We start from the raw sequence: 22,757 nt of genomic DNA, 5'->3' as shown, positions 1-22,757 counted from the left end.
AATTGTATATTTCATACCGCACTAATTATGCCGGCTAACTGAGATGAATACAATCTGATTAATTGTCTAATAAGGAGCAGTAGCGTAGCTAACATGGAGCCAGTGGAGCTCAAGCTCCAGGTGCCAGAGGTTGAAATGGCATTGTGCACTGCTAACGGCACCTGCTGTGTCTTCTCTGCTGTGCCGCCGGCTCACAATATCAGCTGGAGCCACAGCCGGAAACAATGTTTCAATGGTTTTTAAAAAAAAATGTATTTCTTAATTGCTGCAGAGACGAAGACAGCCTGGTCTCCGTCTCTGCACTTTCCAGGGCCACTCTGCTCAGAGCAGCTCAGCTGCAGAGGCTCCTCACAGAGAACTCAAACAGCAGAGCTCAGCTCTATGCACAGCATAGACTCGATCACACAGACAGGAAGCATGTGCAGCAACAGCAGCAACTCCTCTCCCGGGCACTGTGACTGATGTCCTCCTCTTCTCCTCCTCAAAGGTGTTGGTTAGTGCTCTGTGGGTGTGGGTGGGGGTGGGGGGGGCGCACTGGCAGTGTGTGCTACAGTATATGTATGTTTGTAGGTATGCTGCATGAGTTTATATGCTGTGTGTGTTTATGCATGCTGTATGTGTGTATATGATATGCTGTGTGTGGGTTTTGTGTGTATGCATGCTATTTGTATTTTTGTAGGTTTCCTGCATGTGTATGTATGCCAGGGTTGCCAACCCTACCGGAATGGCCGAGAGGGTCCCGGAAATCGGGTCCCCCTCCTGGCCCCCCGAAAAGGGGGGCAACCCTCCCGCATTTCCATCCATCATCCGTGAACCCCCGCCTGGCGGGGGGTCCGCGGGTCAAATGACGCGATCGTGTCATTTTAGCCCCGCCCCCCACAGTGCAATGACTGAAATACCGACATTGCACTGCGGGGGGCGGGGCTAAATGATGCGTTTGCTATAACCACGCCCCCGATAGAGCAGCCCACCTGTGGCTCCGCCCCTAAATCACCCTTTCCCCTCCCGGTTATGGCCCCGCCCCCCTACCTCAGTGAGCTGGCTGGCTGCCCTCTCCCGGAGAGGGCAGCATAAAAGTCGGCAGCTATGATGTATGCTGTATTTATGTATGTATGTTGTGTGTATGTGTATATATGTATGTATGCTGTGTGTATGACTTTATGCTGTATGTATATATGTATGTATGCACTGCATGCTGTGTGTATCTATCTATCTATCTATCTATCCTGTGTGTGTGTGTATGTATGCTATGTGTGTGTGTGTATGCATACTGTACATGCTATTTGTGTTTGTGTGTATGTACCATATATACTCGAGTATAAGCCTACTTTTTCAGAACATTTTTTATGCTGAAAAAGCCCCCCTCTGCTTATACTCGAGTGAGGGTCCCACTTGAGTCAATATGTTTTCCCAGTTTTTTGTTGTAAAATTAGGTGCCTCGGCTTATAATCGAGTCGACTTATACTCGAGTATATACGGTATGTAAAACAAGGGGGGCCCTAAAAAATGACTATGGGACGGGCAATTGGGCAATAACGTATTAATTGATTATAGGAAAGTGGGGAGGCCTGCTAAAAATTAGGTGGTGCTGGAGGGGGTTGCGGGGGGGGATGGCGACACATACCCTTGCTCCGGGCACCATGTCACCTAGCTAAACTGCTGATAAGGAGTTAATACCATGCGCCACATTTGGGACTACTTCCCATATGAACATAAGTTATAAAAAAGGTGCAGCTCTACACGTTCTGTTGGGAGTATACAAAAGTTTGTAAAAGCAGCTTGTGTAATACCCTGTTCTCACTGCCGCAAAAACCCTGGTTTTTGCCAGGGTAAGCAGTAATTTCCTGTGTCCTGTCTCAGTGTGAAAGGTTCTTTGTGATATTCCCAGGTGTTATGCCCTGGGAATTACACACAGGTTTTTTGCAGGGTTTTTCCTGGGTAATACACCGGTGTATGGCAGTGTGAACAAACTAGACCCGGGTTTTTCTCACAAAATGCAAAAAAGCAAGTTCATTGCATTGCTCAAAGCTGCTTTTGAAGCAGTGTGAACGGGGCAGACACAGGAATTTCGCGGGTCTAATGTGGAGTACACACCAGGACGAACCGCTCACGATGCACATCGTGAGCGGGTCGTCAGTGTTTTCTTCCGACCCGCTCATAATGAGGTGGGGGCACGACCCGCTCACGATGTCCACCGTGAGCCGGTCTGATCTGATGGCGACCCGCACCCGGGAGTATGGTCGTCCTTCAGATCCTACCTGCAGCAGGTAGGATCTGCAGAACGACCGACAGACCCGCGGGACCACGCATCGGATCGGTATCGGTCCACACCAGGACAGAAAAGGGCCCAATCACCACACAATCTACATCCATTCGGTCGGAGTTGGATCTAGATTGATGGGATCGGGCCCAAGTCACCCTGGTGTGTACCCAGCATAAGGTGCAGTATGAATGGGGTTTGTAGAGCTGAGATGCTCTATGCCCCACCAAAAACACGGGAACAAAAACCCGGGATTTTGCAGGGGCGGCAATGAGAACGCATCATTAATTGATTTATTGTGGGGTCATACAGGATTAAAGCAGCCCATACACGCTGCGATGCAGGGCTGTGCGTTCTGTGCTATGAGGTGCGCGCTCCCGCAGCACCTCATCGCACAGTACAAAAAGTATGTGCTTGCACATACTTTTTGTACTTAGTTTTCATCACATTGCATCGCATTGCATGCACAACGCATGCACAGGCAATGCAATGCAATGTGATCCCTGCTATTGAAGCCCACAACGCACGCCCGCATCGGGACGTGTATGGGCTGCTTAAAACCTAATACAGGATATCAGTTGTTCAATCAATTTGCATCTGCTGTTCATGAAGTACTGTAGTATTGTTATTTTAAAGTTAGGTGACCACTTGCACTTTACATTAAGAATTTAAGAATTTTTATTATTACATTGAACTGTGTTGGAGGATAATTCAGATCCATATGCACCCTGAATAGAAGCACAGTTTTTAATTGTTGTTCATGTCTTTTTAGATTGGTGATTGATCTCATCAATCTAATTAGGTGTGACTGCACAGTCACACCATAAATCTACTGCTCAATATCCAATCATTATAAATTGGGATTATACAAAAAAAAACTGATAACTTGATTGATATATTCAGGTTTGTTGTTACCTGGGAAGTGTGTCAGTGAGTACACCTGTGTACCTGCCGGTAGACCTGGGAAATGGGTCAGTGAGTGACAGTACATCAGTGCACCTTTCGGGTGACCTAGCCCATATCACCTGTCTATAGCAGCAGAGATTAAGCAGTACCTCCATGTGCGTGACCCAGATGTCTCAGCTAGCTGCTGGGGTGTGCGGCACTATCACTCACCCAATCATCTCATCGCTGTACACTTCTGGGGGTGTCGCTCTAGGAGCTGGGGCTGGCCTGCAGTAGACTGTAGATATGGCCGGAGGTGCGCTATTGGAGTGGTTGGATCCCTTCCTCCATCCTCCGAGGCTCTGGCTGAGCAGCTGCTTGTTGCCAGCTGAAGGAATTCTCCCTGCTCCGACAGCGGCTGGGGGTTAGCGGTGGCAGAGGCCGGGTACATGATGGTCTTGCAGCCAGAGCTGCTGTGGCTGTGTGCACGGGAGGCCGGGCTGCTGCGGCTGTGTGTGCGGGATGCCGGACTGCTGTGTGCATGGGAGGCTGGGCTGCTGGGGCTATGTGTGCTGGAGAGTGAGCTGCTGGGGAAGTGTGCGCGGGAAGCTGGGCTGCTGCAGCTGAAGCACTGGCTTGCGATGCCGGCTCCAGTTTTGAAATAGCCATGTCGGACCTGCTCTGGATTGTCCACCATTCTGCCCGGCTTTTACAACAAGCGTACCTGGCCATGTCCAGATTCTGCTACATCCCCCAAAAAATCTGGTTGACAGGGAACAGAATCTGGCCACCGTGGCAACCTGGCCCCCCGGGTTTGTTGAGCCCTGCCTTGACCATTATTAGTTGCTTTTACATACCCTACATTCTATGACACCTTACACTCTGTAACACTTCACTTCTATACTTTATGCAGTGCCCTGGGGGGGGGGGGGGTTTGGACTGGATTCGGGGTGCCCTGTGCCTCAGGCATGAACCCCAGAGTGTTAGGGACCTGCTCAACAGAGCAGACCTCAATGTGGTGGGCAGGTTCATGTTTTTGCATTTGCATTTTTGCATTTCAGTAACCATCATTTTAGAATGGATTGATTATTTATTCATTTCGTTTCTTATATAGCACAACAAATTCTGTTCGCTTTACAATAGGAAACAGTGATAAAACAAATACAGTAATTGCCATTAAGCATGAGTATTTAAGCACACATTACCTAAAAGTACCTTTTTCACTTTGCAGTAAATGTCTTCCCGTACACCCATATGTAGAACTGCTTGCCCTTGATGACGAAGCTCCAGATCATTTTGTTGAGAAGTGAAGTCTGTTAGAAATAGGATCTAATGCTGGGTACACACCAGGACGACTAGGGCCCGATCCCCACAATCTCGATCCAATTCCGATCAATTGGATGTAGATTGTGTGCTGATTGGGCCCTTTTCTGACCTGCTGTGGACCGATACCGATCCGATGCGCGGTCCCGCGGGTCGGTCGTTATTGAGATCCTACCTGCTGCAGGTAGGATCTCAATGACGACCATACAGCCGGGTGCGGGTCGCCATCGGATCGGACCCGCTCACGGTGCACATCGTGAGCGGGTCGTGCCCCCCCGCGTCATCGTGAGCGGGTCGGACGAGACACTGACGACCCGCTCACGATGTGCATCGTGAGCGGGTCGTCCTGGTGTGTACCCCGCATTACATAGCAATCCACTGTCTGTCAGCTGAAATGCTGATCTTTCTCTATCAGAAACGTTTTAATATCTTCAAGGCAGCTAACATATCTATTCAAGTCTTTTCCATGACTCCACCACCTATTATTACTGTGAAGTGGGATATTCTTGTATGCATTATCTCATTTTCCAACAGCAATTTTGTTCTGCCTATGCTTTAATAAAAAGTAGGAAGTAATAAAACCATTGACAACAATTTTGACAATTGTATCCACACTATTCAGAGCCGGCCTTAGGCATAGGCAAACTAGGCAATTGCCTAGGGCATTTGGAATGCCTAGGGGCATCAACAGCTTCTGCTGATTAAAATGATATGCAGCATGCCTATATTCTGTGTGTGAGTGAGGCTGTATCTGCATAGGAAATAGTGTATTCATGGAAATCACTGTAACATAGCATGCCGTATGCAGGTACAGCCACAGTCGCACACAGAATATAGGCATGCTGCATATCATTTGAATCATCGGAAGCTCCTTGTGTGTGCTGGTCATAACAATGCAAATAAGACGAATTTTCAGCAAAAAAGGTACCCAACGTTAGCAGAACTGGCCAGGAGCTGCATGGCTTATTAAGTCAAGATGTATGAGGAAACATCTGTATCCAAGCGGAGGCAGAGGTCACAGTGTTAGTCTGTGGGTGGGTTGGTTGTGCAATAGTGTTCGGCATATGTGTAAGGGGCATTATGTGTGTCATGTATAAATGCATTAATAATGTGCGACATATGTTTAACAGGCATTATGTGTGTCATGTGTATAAGGGCATTAATAATGTGCAACATATGTGTATGGGGCATTATGTGTGTCATTATGTGTATGAAGGGCATTAATAAAGGTTAGCATAATGTGTAAGGGGCATTATGGTTATAAGGACATTAATAATGTGTCATGTGTAAGGGGCATTACTGTGTGGTATTATCAGGTGTGCCGAGAGAAAGGGGTAGGGGGTACAAATTACCCAGGCCAAAGTCTGATGGAAGGGCCCAGTGGGGGCCCCCGGGCCTCCACCCCTTAAGTGACAGCAGCTGCAGCTCTTCTCCTCTGCCCAGCACACACTGCTTTGTGCTGGGTTGCAGTGTGGCCATGGAGGTGCTTAAAATTCAATATTTTCTCAGGATTTTTTTCTAAGGGTATAATGTGAATAATGTGAGGAGTAATGTACATAAGGTAAAGTGGTACTACTGTGTGATGTAACGTGAATAAGGGACATTGCATGATATCATGTGAATAAAGTTGCACTACTGTGTGGCAAAATTTGAACTGGGGTACTATTGTGTGGCCTTGCCCCTTCCCAACAAGAACACACCCCTGTTTGGGCTGCGCACCGAATGTGTGCACTGTTTCTATTTAAAATATTGCGGGTAGGAGCACCAAAATGATGACTGCTATGATGAGGGTTGATGGTGCTGGGAAACGGGAGCAGGGTCAGAGGTGGAACTAGTAGCTGTGCTAGGGGGCACCAGCCAAAATCTTGCCTAGGGCGTCATTTAGGCTAGGGCCGGCTCTGACACTATTCATTTACAAATCCTATACAGTATTTTGCTGAAAAAAGGCTATTTTAGTGAATCATGCAATGAACGTTTACTGTTGATCGCCCAATAGGAGCATCAAGCAGTTCCTTCCATCAGATTTAATATATATTTACATGTTCTCTATTAAGCTGGCCATACATCAGAAGGACCAGCCAGCATTCCTGATCATGTCATGATTGCCTTTAAACTCCCCAGCAGTCCTGAACTTATAATTATGTGCATGATGTGCCAACAATGGACTTACAATGCATTGTACGATCCAGCTGATCATCTCTCAAAAAGCTTACGATCGTCTTAAAGATTGGATCTGCATTTAAATAATGGGCTATTATTACTAGGGGGTACATAAAGCAGGTGCCAATTTAACTCTGTGCTCTTCTGTTTGCTCTGTGATTAGTGAGGCTTGGTATTTACCCTGCAGAATGTTGCACATTACTAGCTACTGTGGATTGCTTTGTTTTGCTTGGCAGAACAAAGTACTTTATACTGCTTACTATCGTGAGTTGTATATCCTGTATTCTGTGGTGAGGGATCCCTGTCACTATAGAGTTCTGATGTTCTGTGCTGTGGTCAATCTGAGTGGGCATAGGAAGAGGGCCCAGCACAAGAGGATGAGCTCCTGCTGGACTAAGGATTGGCTGCTGGTGAGGCCGGGAGAGTCGATCCTACATGCCCCTGCTGATGGAGACTCATGAGAACAATCCTCAAGACTACTGCAACTTCCTGCGAATGGATGGTGACAGCTTCCAGGAGTTGCCTCTGCTGGTGACCCCTATATCCAGAGGCAGGATACAAAGTTCCAGAGGGCCATCACAGCTGAGGAGTGGTTGGTGGTTGCTGCTGCGGTACCTAGCTGCAGGAAGGTCCACGGAAGACCTGAAGTTTGGGCCAAGTATCTCGGCTCAAGCTTTGGGACGTATCATCCCTGAGACCTGCAAGGCTATCGTGAAGATGCTGCAGTACCAGTATCGCAAGGTAATAAAATAAAAACTCCACCACACTTGTGTTGGAATAAAACAGGAACATTTTTATTAAATTGCTTAAGAACTTTATAAAATAGTTATTACATTTTTTTTTCTTTTGTATTTTTATCATTTTGTGTAAAATTTAAGTACGAAAGTACGAAAGGAATATAAATATTATTAATATTATTAAACTGTAATTTACTACTTACAACAGTTTCGGTTTTATACAGATTTTTATATTACTGGAAAAAATTATAATGCTTACATAAATTTTGTACGTAAAAACCACTTGTTATTGGATCAATAAAACACAAATAATTTAGAGATGACGAGTATAATTAAGAATACAACATATAGTATTAGATTCACATTAGTAAAAATAATAAAACAGCCTATAGGGAAATGATACAATATTTATTTATTTATTTATTAACAGTTTCTTATATAGCGCAAACATATTCCGCAGCGCTTTACAGAGAATATTTGAACATTCACATCAGTCACTGCCCCTTTGGAGTTTACAATCTATATTCTCTACCACATGTACACACACACACACAGACACAGACATTCTAGGGTTAATTTGTTGGGAGCCAATTACCTACCAGTATATTTTTGGATTGTGGGAGGAAACCAGAGTACCTGGAGTAAACCCACGCAAGCACGGGGAGAATATACAAACTCCGCACAATTAGGGCCATGGTGGGAATCGAACCCATGACCTCAGTGGTGTGAGGCAGTAATGCTAACCATTACACCATCCATACTGTGATAATAATCTTCTACTTAACATCAGTAAAACAAAGGAGATTATTGTCGACTTAAAGGTGCCCATACACTTATCCGATTCCAATGGATCGGGCGGAGAAATCGAGCGCATTGGGTCGGACCCTACAGTCTGAACATGCTTCAAGTTAAATATTTCGGATCGGACCCATTAGCTGCACATCGCAGGTGCTTTTTAGCACCCACTATGTGTTGGCCCGATCCGTAGGTGTGCTAGCGGTGAAGTACTGCTGGTACACACCTATGTGAAGGGGGCAGGCAGCACAATACTCCCAGGGGCTGTGGGTGCAGCGGTGGGCAGTCCGCACGGAAAAAAAATACCTGGGCAGCGTGGGGTCCGGGCTGCGTGAAGCGTCTTGGGGCTGTGGGTGCAGTGGCGGAGCTGGTAGTCCACAGTGGAAGCGCGGAGTGAGTGGACACTGCGGACAGCTGCGGCAGAATTTGAAAATTCAAAAGATAGGCCAGCCACTGATTGGCTGAGAAAGAGAGCACTCTGACAATAAAGTTTAATCTAATCTATTCAACAGAGCCCATGTAGCCCTGCATGTAACTAACAACAGTTGCAATAATGATACGATGCCCATACACCCAATACCACTCCCATGCATCATGTGGCTCCGCCCCCTTTTCATGTCGCACTCAGTTCCGGTGCAGCAGATCCCGATTACAAGAATAGCAAAGTTGGTTGGTATGGTATATTTTTTATTATTATTCTCCTTTATTTATTTGGTGCTACAAAGGATCTGTAAGACCAATTACAAAGTACATAAACAAATATGCAAAACCAGAACACAGTGGGTTATAGTTGAAGACAAGTTCAGGGTATATAAAGTTTACTACATAAGCAGACAACACTGAAATAAGTATCAGGGTGGCAGAAAACCATGGGATTAGATGTCTTCGAAGGTAGTATGGGGATGCAGTTAAAATCCCGGCGGTCGGGATCCCGGCGTTCAGAATCCCGACACCGGAATCCCGACCGCCGAAATCCCGACACTTTCTCCCTCCGTGGGTGTCCACGACACCCCTGGAGGGAGAATAAATTAGCGTGCCGAGCGTAGCGAGGCACCGGGCCCGCTGCGTGGCGAGCGCAGCGAGCCCGCAAGGGGGGGCCGATCCACGTCCCCCCCTTGTTGGGATTTCGGCGGTCGGGATTCTGGCGTCAGGATTTTTAACGCCGGGATCCCGACCGCCGGGATTTCATACTGAATCCAATAGAAGATAGTTTAATTAAGTTAGTTGGAAAAGCACATGGGAGGAGGGACTTGCTCGTGAGACCTTACATTATATCAGAAGACTTAAGAAGTTAAAGATGTCCTGTCAGAACCTGTGTGTGAAATGCAGTGCATGTTTCACAATATAGATTTATCACTAGGTGTCACTATTGCTAAACAAATATCACCAAAACCAAGTGAATGCTATTAGCAGAATGTTATCCACAAGTATTTTATGTGCTGTTAATTCATTGCCATACCTTACAGTCCTACTTTTATCTGCTAAATACTTGCATGGCTAATGCATTTATCTTTGCTCAGTGTACATGCCTCAGACACCTGAAATATCATTTCACAAACAAAATCCTTTATGATAGTTATATAACAATAATAATCGTGATTGTCCTGAAATATATTATAGTTTGCTTAAAGTGGAACTAAACACAATAGGGAAATAAAAATATTTTCATTATTCAGAACACTCCTACCACTTATGGATTTAGGTCAATTTAACCGGCACACACACAGAACTATTGTATAAACAATCAGTGGGTTTGAAGGGTCCTTTAAAGACTGAACATCATTAACACATATTGGCACATCATTCATCATAACTACCCATGGATCTTATTTGGGTCCATTTCTGTGCGTGCGCAGACGCAGGGTGCTTGCGCCCATCACAAACAAGCTGGTCGCCAGGTGCACGCACCCAACATTGTGGGTGGAGGGGGAGGGGGCATTGGGTGGTGGGCCTGGGGACTCACCCATGGGAACACTCAGCATTTCATGGGTTTCCATTCCCATGGAAAATGCCTGGTGACATGGGCGCGGGGAGCAGGCAGCTGACATCATTGGATGTCATCTACCCGCCCACTTCCTTCAGAATGCCCACGCACATCTAAGGTTACCTCAGAGAAACCTTAGACGTGTGTGTGCCTTCCACATCATTTGATGGTTGGTGACCATCTAATGATGTGGGTGTTCCCCAGCAGCCTGCAAATTGATATTTATGTTAAACATCCATTTGCAGCCAGTGTGTGCGGACACACGCTGCAAGGGAGCGGGGTTGGCAGACCAGCATTTGCTGGGTGGGGTTTGGTGAACTCACAAGGATGAGAATCAACCAGAATAACCCCCATGGAATGATGTGTGGTAATTCTTGCAAGGCAGGTCATTATTGTTCTGCATGTTAAAGGGATCAGCGATCCCAACAGATGCAATTTTATGTTGGATCTTGAGGTTGACAGGTGATATGATTAGTATGTTCAAATACAGGATTGGGAATCATATTGAACTGGGAGATGATTTGTTCACTAACAGGCCCATACTTGGGACACGCGGGCATGTACTGAGGCTCGAGGAAAATAAATTCCATACTGAATTAAGAAGAGGATTCCTCACCATTAGAGCAGTAACATTCTGGAACTCATTGCCGGTGGGGGTGGTTACAGCAACTACCAGCGGCGTAACTATAGCACCGCAGCCCCCGCCACCGCGGGGGGGCGCTGTGCATGTGGGGGCGCCGGGGGCTGCGGTGCTATAGTTAAACTCCCCCTCAATCCCCCGCAGACTTACCTATTGCGCTGGTCCCGGCGGCTCCGTTCTTCTGCTGAGGACCACCACAAAATGGCCGCCCCCATATAGCACACAGTTCTCTGAAACTGTCTGCTGTATGGGGGCGGCCATTTTGTGGTGGTCCTCAGCAGAAGAACGGAGCCGCCGGGACCAGCGCGATAGGTAAGTTTGTGGGGGATTGGGGGGGGTTTGCACAGAGCCGAATTTCCCATTAGGCACGTGAGGCACCGGCCTAGGGGCGGCACATGTTTGGGGGCGGCACTTGGATGCCTGTGATAGTACTGTCAGCCCAAAATGTACCAATAACTGCAAAATATCCACTGTACTGTACTATATTCCATCTTAAATAGAGTGTAAATGGATAGGACATGCAGATACTGCCCCTATAAACTGTCCTTCTTAGTAAACATTATTGTTGTGCCTAGGGGCGCCCTCATCCCTAAATCCGCCCCTGGGTTTGCATAGGCGGTGGGGCGGCAGGGTAGGGGTGCTTGGCGGGGCGGCGGCGAGGGGGGGCGCCCCCCCCCCCCCCCTAACGGCGGGGGGCGCCCAAAACGTAGCTACGCCACTGGCAACTACTGTTAATTAATTTAAATCAATCAATGGACTAACGTCTTTTTCCACCCTTAATTACTATATTACTATGTAAGTCCATAATACATGCTTCCATACTTTCTAGACTAAAATTGTGAGAACAGTTATGATAGATGAGGAAAAAAATGAACCATCTTCTCTGAACGTGTAAGCCTGTATCCACTCTCCGCTCAGTTACATTTTGTCCCTCTCTTACGCAAGAAGTAATCTGATGCAGATGTGTTTTTCTGAAATAAAGGTCAAAGATAAATTAAGGTATTTAACAAATATATTATTGTATAAGCAGAGTCAAACACAGAGGCGGCATTTGTACCATATTTGTCTGAGGCTTAAAGCTATTTAAAAGTGCCTTGGCAGCTGCAGTTGTGGACATATTTCACTTTCCATGGGTATGTCATTCTGCATTACGAGTTATAGATTCTGTGTTTGCGTTAGTAAATTACGGCAAATGTTACATTTCCCTGAAAAAGAGAAACTGCTAGAACTGAACATTTGCTTTCACGGGACAAATACATGAATATAAACACAACTTTTAAATTAAAAGCTTTAGACATTTATATATTCATTTGGTTTTAGAGGGTTTAAGGTCTTTTATAGAAAACAAAACCATTCATTTTAAATTACAGTATAAAATAGTAGAATTTTATAGCCAAATCAAACTTAATATTTTTTAAGTCTTAACAATGTATATATATTTATCCTGTACTAGTGGTGTACAAATGCCACAGAAGGCTAAGCTGCTGCTGGGTGGAGCTGGCGACGGTATGGAATCTGCATAAACGGCCTGTCAAATATGGCCGCCACCTTCTAGGAGACAGATAGCAGAGGTCCTACTAGACCACTAGCATCTGTACTAGACCTCTAGCATCTGTACTAGACCTCTAGCATCTGTACTAGACCTCTAGCATCTGTACTAGACCTCTAGCATCTGTCAGTGAAAGGCAGTGCGTGCAACGCTACCTGCAAGAGTGGATCCCGGGAGTGCTGGTAATGAGCATTTAACCCCAGGCGACAAGCTCAAAACTTTTTTGGCAGGGGGGCCCAAAATTTCTAGTTATGCAAATGTCCTGTACATATTTTACTTCTTTCACTGTATGAGTCCCCATCTCAACTTAAGGGATATCATTTCATGGATCTATCACATATTCTGTTCTTTACCATGTGGAATAATAGAAACAGGTCTATCAGGTCCGGCCACCTACATATTTTGTAAGTGTTGGACCAGAGAAAGCTGCATAAATCAGAACTGCCAGTGCAAAAATAAAAATCAGATAACTTTCGTTCATCAATTACCCCATAATGCTTTCAGCTAAATAAAGATTCATATATGAAAAGGAATGTAGTCAGGATCCCAGCGGTGACCATCCCAACACTCACAATATAGGCTTCAGTATCCTGATGGCCAAAATACAGATGGAACCCGACACTGAGCATTAGGATTAGGGTTAGGCACTAGGGGAAGGGTTGGGTTGCCAAAGAGGACAGTTAAGGTTAGGCTGCTGGTTAAGATGGTTAGGGTTAGAATGCTTATGCAAATTTGTTTGGATTTTGATCGTTTGGATATCGTAACCAATCTATATGAAAGCCATACAGTCTATGTTTAAATTCTCCTAGTGTCCTCAACACCTCGTCTGGTAAGAAATGACACTTTCTTTAAAATGGGTACACACCTAAATGGTAAGACAAAGCCACCCACCAATGCAATGTAATGATATACCACCAAACACCATGGGCATAACTAGAACTTTTTGGGCCCCATGGCAAAATCTTGAAAGCTCCCCTCCCACGCCACCATTGTCACTATAATGCCCCTTAGAGGGGGCAAAAAAAAGAGTGAGCATCACACAGGGTGTTGGGGAAAAAGTATCAGGGAGAGACAGGTAGAGAGAGGGGGTACCAGGGAGGGACAAGGAAGCGAGAAAGGGTGTCAGGGAAAGGAAGAGGATGAAGCCTTTGGAAATAAGCAGAGATGTGCCACTTTTTCGGGTTTTGGTTTTGGATCTGGATCTCCCTTCGTGTTTTGGATCTGGATTGGTTTTGGCAAAACCAGCCTTGTGGGTTTTGGTTTTGGTTTTGGATCTGGATTTTTATGAAAAAATGCTAAAAATTGCTAAAATAACAGAATTTGGGCCTGTTTTTGCCCCTAAAGTATTATTGACCTCAATAACATTAGTTTCCACTCATTTCTAGTCAATTTTGATCACTTCACAGCTTACAAAATTGTTTTCATTTACTGTAGTTGGGCCAAAAGGGTATACCGAGGTAGCTGGATGACTAAGCTAAGCGACAGCAGTGGGCATCACATACATGTGGACCTTACACTTCCAACCTGGCACATCTTGGAAGCAGAGCGGCACTGCAGGGGCAGACAGGGTGGCAGTTTAATAAACTATCCCAAAAAAAGAGAAATGCTCCAAAGAGCAAAAAATACAAAGAGGTATCGGCCTTGTCATAACTGGTGGTAGCAGCTTCAGCACTTCTATCAGGTTGCTGATCTCCAACTATTTCCTCCTCCATCATCCTCCAAAAATGTGTTTTTATTTTATTTATTACTTTTATTTATTTTTCTTACTTTACACTGGACACAGCCTGTCACATACACTGGACACAGCCTGTCACACTGGACACAGCCCTTTAGACACTGGACACTGCCCCTGGACACTGCCCCTGGACACTGGACACAGCCCATCACCCTGGACACAGCCCCTGGACAATGGACACAGCCTCTGGACACAGCTCCTGTACACTGGACACAGCCATCACACTGGACACTGCCCCTGGACCTAGCCCCTGGACAATGGACACAGCCCGTTACCCTGGACAGCCCCTGGACACAGCCCCTGGACAATGGACACAGCCTCTGGACACCTCCCCGGGACACAGCTCCTGTACACTGGACACAGCCGTCACACTGGACATTGCCCCTGGACACAGCCCCTGGACACTGGACACAGCTCCTGTACACAGCTCCTGTACACTGGACACAACCCCTGTACACTGGACACAACCCCTGTACACAGCCCCTGTACACTTGGACACAGCCCCTGTACACTGGACACAACCCCTGTACACAGCCCCTGTACACTGGACACAGCCCCTGTCACACTGGACACAGGCCCTGTCACACTGGACACAACCCCTGTACACAGCCCCTGTACACTGGACACTGCCCCTGGACACAGCCCCTGGACACAGCTCCTGTACACAGCTCCTGTATACTGGACACAACCCCTGTACACTGGACACAGCCCCTGGACACAGCCCCTGTACACTGGACACAACCCCTGTACACTGGACACAAACCCTGTACACTGGACACAGACCCTGTCACACTGTACACAGGCCCTGTCACACTGGACACAAGCCCTGTCACACTGAACACAGCCCCTGTACAGCCCCTTGTACACTGGCGACTGCAGCCCCTGTACACTGGACTTGTGTACAGCAGCCCCTGCAGACCCTAATCGAGTGAGCAGCAGCAAAATAATATATTATTATTATAGCACAGCACAGAGCACAACCACCCTCTTCCCTCTCCTATGCTGGAGTAAAGATGGCGGGGCGCGCGTGCGTCTTATATAGAATCCAGATCCCGCGAGAATCCGATGATGACGTTTTGCCTCATTTTCGGTCCGGAATTTAGGCGGGAACTCCCGAGCCGGCTCGGATCCAGACTCGGATTGCGATATTCGGATCTGTCGGATCCCTGAGGATTCGGACCCGCTCATCTCTAGAAATAAGTGGGAAGCAGAGAGATAAAGGAGAGAGAAGAGAGAGAGAGACTAGGGTAAATAAGAAAGGAGAGAGGTAAGACAGAGATAAAGAGGGAGTGAAAGAGAGGGTTGAGTTAACGAGAGTGGACGGGGGAAAGAAAGCGGGGGAGAGAGATTCAGGAGAGAGAGAGTGGGCAGGGGCAGAAAGAGAGCAGAGGGAAACAGTAAAAGACAGGAAAGGGGGTGGGAGAAGAGCACCGATATAGAAAAAGAGAAACGAGATAGATGTCTGTTAGATTTTCTGTTGGAAAAATCTTTTTTCCTTACATCCCATTCGAAATACACTTATCCTGTGTGTGTGTGGGGGGGGGGAGTGTTTTTTTATATACACAAAAATTACCAGTAAGTTGATATACCACTCCCAGTTCAACGCTAAAGCCAATCCCCAATGTTTTAGAAAATATAACCCCCGATGAAGTCATTTATGACGAAACGCGTTGGGTACTATCATATCTCGGAAGAACTGAATTATTAAATCCATGTCTGACTAATATATTTTATATGTTTTAAATTGTTTTGGTCTACCATTGAATTGTGTAATAAGGTGGTGGATTACACTGAGCGCACCCTATATCTTTTATATATATATATATATATATATATATATATATATATTAGCAGCAAAATTGGATAAAGGATAGCGACTACCTGTACCTATATAAAAAACGTATCCAGTTGTAAAAAACAAAGGATTTTTATTCAAGTACACAGTACTAGTTAAAAGAGCAAACAATGGGTAAAAATAGAAAAAAAACACTTTTACGTAAAATATGCAAAATATTATAAAAAGGCCTACAACAGAATTCGCTATAAAAAAGGGGGTGAAGGGGGAGAGAGATAAAGCTGTAATAAGTAAATAAAACAGGATCAAAAAGAAAAAAACGTTTTCTTAAAAGCTGAAGTGGAGTGTCACTTATCTAAAAGGGAGGAGTCAGCAGGCTGTACCCAACGCGTTTCGTCGTAGAGACTTCATCAAGGGGTGAGGGAGGTGAGTGCCTGGAGCTCTATTTATACTGTATAGGTATGATGGACATAGTTATGAGGTCACTTCTTGTGGGATGTGCCTATCGTTTCTAAAGTGGGCAGAATCGTGAATAACTGTCTATGATCTAACTAGGTGTTTATGTGGCACGACCCTGATGCTTACTGTCTAAAGCAAAATTGTTAAAAGACACATTAAATAGCAGAAATAAAGTTAATAACAATCGTGGGTACAATGCCCCACTTCCGGTGGGCGGACGTTACTTCCGCCCCACTTCCTGTGTACAGTGATGTTAATAGTCTGTTCACTTTCCGCCACACATCGGCGGAAGTGTATGCATGCCCCACTTCCTTCTTGCAGTGGGCTGCTTCTCATTCGTTTTTGCGAGTGTCAATCATTGTTCAGCCGGGCACTTGGTTTTTTTTCTCTGTGTATTCGGATATGTTGTCTCCCGGCGGCGGCCATTTTGTGGGGGATTTTCATATCTTTTTCATGGTGGAGCGGCCATCTTTCTGGAGACAGATGTGTGAATTCAGTGTTCATACTCGTTTTAGCTCATGGGATTGTAGTGGCGATTTCAATTAGACATAGGAATGGAGAATGAAATATATTAATATAAATTCATAGTTATATTAACACAATATATTTACAAAAAGAGTTCCTAATAAAACGACTAAGTATATATGATTATAAAACCATAAAGATATATAAGCATATAAATTGCATAAAAATAGCAGCGTTTTTTTTATTTTTTTTTATTTTATAAATAGCAGCAGTGATGAGACCAATTAGTATAGCAGCAGTGTGGTATATCAAGGCTATAATAGCCTGTGAATAGGTATAAGATAAGTGCAATGGTATTTTTAGGGACAAAAGTGCCTTGAAGTGATAAGAGGAGTGCAAATAATACTTGATGAAAATATATAAAAAATATATAAAAAAATTATACATTTTTTTTTTTTTTTTTTTATTTATACAGACATATTGTGAATAAGTGAGACGGTGGTACTACGTAAATCATTTTTTATATAATTTACTTTATTTTTTGATGAGAAAAGTGGGAAAATACATAATGAAGAAGGAAAGAGTGAGAGAGAGAATAGAAGGAGAAAGAGAAAGGGGGGTGAGAAGTCCTGGTGCCAAACGATTGTCCATATCATGAGGTTTTTCTTCCTTGTGCTGTCTGTACATTACAGAACCTGTTCTTCTCAGGTGGTCACCCGTCCTGGTACTGAACAGGCCCAGACACTGCTTGGCTGCCAAGATCGGACGGGTTTGGGCATTGCCAGCGTGGTATGACTGTAATGTCTTTTTCGTGTGCCCAAAACCTCTCGGACGTAAGTGCCTTCTTGTTCGGACATGAAGAAGGACAGAAAGAAGGGGGGGGGGGAGAAGGGGGGGGGGCAAGGAGAGAAAAAGAAAAAGAGACAAAAAAAGAGAAAAGAGGGTAGTGTAGTGAGCGTGAGGGAGTGAATTATAAGAACTGAAGGGGGATGTGGATATAATGAAGTGTATTCTTACGGAACCTTTACAGAAATGGAGCGATTTCATATCCCTCATTAAGACCATTTGGGTGTAATGTCTGGAGCTGGAATATCCAGTACATTTCTCTTTGTGATAGCTTCCGTGCCAAGTCGCCTCCTCTTTCTCCCAAGTATACATGTTCGATAGCTTTAAAGGTGAGATCTTCCGGATTCGATGCATGTGTCGTATTAAAATGTCTAGGGATTGCATGATTGTCCAATTTATTCTTGATGCTTCTCACATGTTCTTGTATTCTTATCTTCAGGGGGCGCTTGGTCTTACCGACATATTTCTTCCCGCATGTGCACTCTAGCAGGTAGATGACAGAAGTCGAGTTGCAGTTCATGAATTCCTTAATTTGGAACTCCTTGTTGTCTCCTGTGTCTGTGAAACTTCTCCTGTTCGGATGGAGGTATTTGCAAATCACACATTTGCCACATTTGTAAGATCCTTTGCACTGAGGTAACTTTGTAGAAGGTTTAATGGTCTTTAGCATACTGGGTGCAAGTATGTCCTTTAGGTTCTTGGATTTCCTGTAGACTATGTCAGGTTTAGGTGGTAAGATCTCTTTTTGTAGGGGGTCCATCAGAAGTATCCCCCAATGTTTCTGTAGAGACTTTCTGATGGTGTCTTCATGTCTGTTATATGTAGTAATAAAGGATACGTTTTCTTTCTTTTTCTCTTCTTTGTTCTTATACGTAAGTAAAGTAGTGCGACTTGTGTTCCTTGTTCTCTCTGCTGCCTTTTGGATGAGGTTGGTCGGATACTGTTTCTCCTCAAATCTTTGTCCATACAGGGTAAGTTGTTCTTCAAGGTCTTCAGGTCTGCTGCAATTTCTTTTAATTCTATGAAATTGTGAATATGGAATGTTGTTCTTCCATCTTTTCAAATGGTTACTCCTGTGGTGCAGATAGCTATTTTTATCCACGCTCTTAACAAAGTTTTTAGTTGCTACTTTTTTGTTTTCGTTCATCAGGATTAGGTCCAAAAATTCAATTGCTTCCTTTTGTACATTTGATGTGAATTTTAGGTTCATGTCATTACTGTCCAGATTTTTAAAAAATTCATAAAACTGTGACTCTGTTCCATCCCATACAATTAAAATGTCATCTATGTAACGTTTATATAGTATTATCGCGCTTTTGACATCTTGATTGTTGTAGATGTGTACATTCTCCCAGTGTCCCATAAAAAGATTAGCGAAGCTTGGCGCAAAAAAAGTCCCCATTGCTGTTCCGCATTGCTGTAAGTAAAATTGATCCTGAAATTTAAAATAGTTGTGGTGTAGGATAAAAAGCATGACATCACAAATAAAATCTCTATGATCAGGTGTAAGGGAGGCATCTTCTTCTAGATAACTTCTGCAGGCTTCCACTCCTTTGCTATGTTCAATGCAGGTGTATAATGACTGTACGTCTATGGTTACCCATAGATATGTCTCCTTCCACTCAAGATTCTCTGTTATATTTAGTACTGCTGTTGTGTCCTTCAAGTATGATGGTAAACATTTAACATATTTATTTAGAAATATGTCCACATACTGAGACAAGTTCGAGGTCAATGAGTCTATTCCCGCCACGATAGGTCTTCCGGGCGGGTTTTCAAGGCACTTATGGATTTTTGGTAGGAAATAAAATATGGGGGTAATGGGGTCTGATCTTAGTAAAAATTGGTACTCCTCTTTCGTTAAAATGTTTGTTCTCAGACCTTTTAATAAGAGAATGCGTAATTCCTCAATGTACGCGTCTTTAGGATCATTAGGGAGTAAGCTGTATGATTTCTCATCATTCAGGAGCCTATGGGCTTCTTTGACATAGGCTTCCCGGTCCATGATAACCAGTCCCCCCCCCTTTGTCAGCTGGTTTTAACACTATGTCTTTATCCTTCTGTAGTTTTTTGAGTGCCTCGCTTTCAGAATTTGTCAGATTTTTGTTTTCGATTGGTCCTTGTTCTGTATCGCAGAGATCTTTCTTCACTAGATCGTGGAAGATGCTGAGATTAGATCCTTTTGATTCTAATGGATAGTATTTGGATGTTGGTTTCAAACCGGATTTGGATTTATTGTCAAAGTTTGATATTATTGCGTCTTCTTTCTTTAGGAAATGCCTTTTGAGTGTCAGCTTGCGTACAAATTTGTTCAGGTCTATGTATGTTTCAAACCTGTTGAGGCCACTTGTAGGTGCGAAGGAGAGACCCTTGCTTAGAAGGGATACCTCTGGGGTTGTTAGTACATGTTTTGAAAGATTGAAGATGCCGTTGTTGGTCGCCTTGTTTGTGATGTCCTGTTGTGTTGTTATGAGGGTCTTTTTTTGCTGTGATGTGTTCCTCCCACTGCCCCGCTTTCCTCTTCGTCTGGCAGTTTTCTTTTTAGTGGGGAGGCTTGCTTCACATTTTCTTTCAGGATCGCTCGCAGGTCCTCTTTTTTCCGTGTTCCTGTACTTGGGGATAAAAAAGAGGCTGATGAGGATGAATCTTGATCTCCACTAGATCTCAGTCGGTGTAAGGCTGTGAATCTGTTGTTGGTCCTCACAGGTGCGTTGTTAGGTGAGTCATAACTTTTGTGTCTTGTTGATGATTTCTTGTGTGGAATATGTTTCCATTTGTTTCTGTTGTCGTGTGGTATATTGTGTTCAGGGTTGTTGAATCTGTTCCAATTCTTGACCTTACCCTGGTCATAGTCCATTTTGTCCCTCAGGAATTTCTTTTCTTTGCCTTTGATGACATCCTCCTCTATTCTTTCTAGTTTCTTGTTTAGTACTTTTTCATTAATTCTATAGTCCTCCGTGTCTTTATGGGTTTCCAGAACTCCTTCCTGGGCTTTTATTGTTGTATCTAATTCTAAGAGAGTTCTTTGTTTTTCTTCAATGAGCAGTTTCATCAAGCTCAGGGAACATGCATGAAGAGTGGCATCCCATTTTTCCATAAACGGGGAGTCCTGGTTCCCAAAGGTGGGTTGTTTTTGGATTCTCAATCCTCTTGGGATCCTATTCACTGTAATATAGTGCTGTAATCCTTGTATGTCCCACCATGCTTTTATCTCTTTAGTGAGTGTTTTTTCTATGGCCCAGAATAGATCATCTAGGTCTTGTGATGGTACGGGTTCCTCTGTCTGTTTACTCTCATTAAAAATACTCTTGCACAAAAAATCTCTTTTTGTGGTTCGTTCATTGTTTCTGAACATGTTTAAAAAGTCCTAACACCGGGCTGCCTTACAATAAATACCAAGAATGTCCAGAGAAAAAGGGGGATGTATGGCGCCACCTGTGTTTCTGGACTAATAAATAACCTAGTAGTATGGTTATGATAGGTAACCTTTATAAAAAAGGAGGGGGTTGTCAGCTGGTCCTTTAAGGAAAAACACCTTGGTAAGGGGTGTAAATAACAATTAGCAGCAAAATTGGATAAAGGATAGCGACTACCTGTACCTATATAAAAAACGTATCCAGTTGTAAAAAACAAAGGATTTTTATTCAAGTACACAGTACTAGTTAAAAGAGCAAACAATGGGTAAAAATAGAAAAAAAACACTTTTACGTAAAATATGCAAAATATTATAAAAAGGCCTACAACAGAATTCGCTATAAAAAAGGGGGTGAAGGGGGAGAGAGATAAAGCTGTAATAAGTAAATAAAACAGGATCAAAAAGAAAAAAACGTTTTCTTAAAAGCTGAAGTGGAGTGTCACTTATCTAAAAGGGAGGAGTCAGCAGGCTGTACCCAACGCGTTTCGTCGTAGAGACTTCATCAAGGGGTGAGGGAGGTGAGTGCCTGGAGCTCTATTTATACTGTATAGGTATGATGGACATAGTTATGAGGTCACTTCCTGTGGGATGTGCCTATCGTTTCTAAAGTGGGCAGAATCGTGAATAACTGTCTATGATCTAACTAGGTGTTTATGTGGCACGACCCTGATGCTTACTGTCTAAAGCAAAATTGTTAAAAGACACATTAAATAGCAGAAATAAAGTTAATAACAATCGTGGGTACAATGCCCCACTTCCGGTGGGCGGACGTTACTTCCGCCCCACTTCCTGTGTACAGTGATGTTAATAGTCTGTTCACTTTCCGCCACACATCGGCGGAAGTGTATGCATGCCCCACTTCCTTCTTGCAGTGGGCTGCTTCTCATTCGTTTTTGCGAGTGTCAATCATTGTTCAGCCGGGCACTTGGTTTTTTTTCTCTGTGTATTCGGATATGTTGTCTCCCGGCGGCGGCCATTTTGTGGGGGATTTTCATATCTTTTTCATGGTGGAGCGGCCATCTTTCTGGAGACAGATGTGTGAATTCAGTGTTCATACTCGTTTTAGCTCATGGGATTGTAGTGGCGATTTCAATTAGACATAGGAATGGAGAATGAAATATATTAATATAAATTCATAGTTATATTAACACAATATATTATATATTTACAAAAAGAGTTCCTAATAAAACGACTAAGTATATATGATTATAAAACCATAAAGATATATAAGCATATAAATTGCATAAAAATAGCAGCGTTTTTTTTTTATTTTTTTTTATTTTATAAATAGCAGCAGTGATGAGACCAATTAGTATAGCAGCAGTGTGGTATATCAAGGCTATAATAGCCTGTGAATAGGTATAAGATAAGTGCAATGGTATTTTTAGGGGCAAAAGTGCCTTGAAGTGATAAGAGGAGTGCAAATAATAATTGATGAAAATATATAAAAAATATATAAAAAAATTATAATTTTTTTTTTTTTTTTTTTTTATTTATACAGACATATTGTGAATAAGTGAGACGGTGGTACTACGTAAATCATTTTTTATATAATTTACTTTATTTTTTGATGAGAAAAGTGGGAAAATACATAATGAAGAAGGAAAGAGTGAGAGAGAGAATAGAAGGAGAAAGAGAAAGGGGGGTGAGAAGTCCTGGTGCCAAACGATTGTCCATATCATGAGGTTTTTCTTCCTTGTGCTGTCTGT

The 22,757-nt window shown here is 43.8% G+C and overlaps 1 pseudogene; it reads right to left on the bottom strand.

Annotated features, from left to right (window-relative positions):
• Positions 1-17,470: 17,470 nt before the first annotated feature.
• LOC146029250 (5S ribosomal RNA) lies at positions 17,471-17,590 on the bottom strand (annotated as a pseudogene).
• Between the last annotated feature and the right edge of the window lie 5,167 nt (positions 17,591-22,757).

Source organism: Crinia signifera, chromosome 8 (genome assembly GCF_055691185.1).
Source record: "Crinia signifera chromosome 8, ASM5569118v1, whole genome shotgun sequence".
Classification (NCBI taxonomy): Eukaryota; Metazoa; Chordata; class Amphibia; order Anura; family Myobatrachidae; genus Crinia; species Crinia signifera.
Note: the sequence above shows the minus strand (reverse complement) of the source record. Positions and strands in the feature narration are given on the sequence as shown.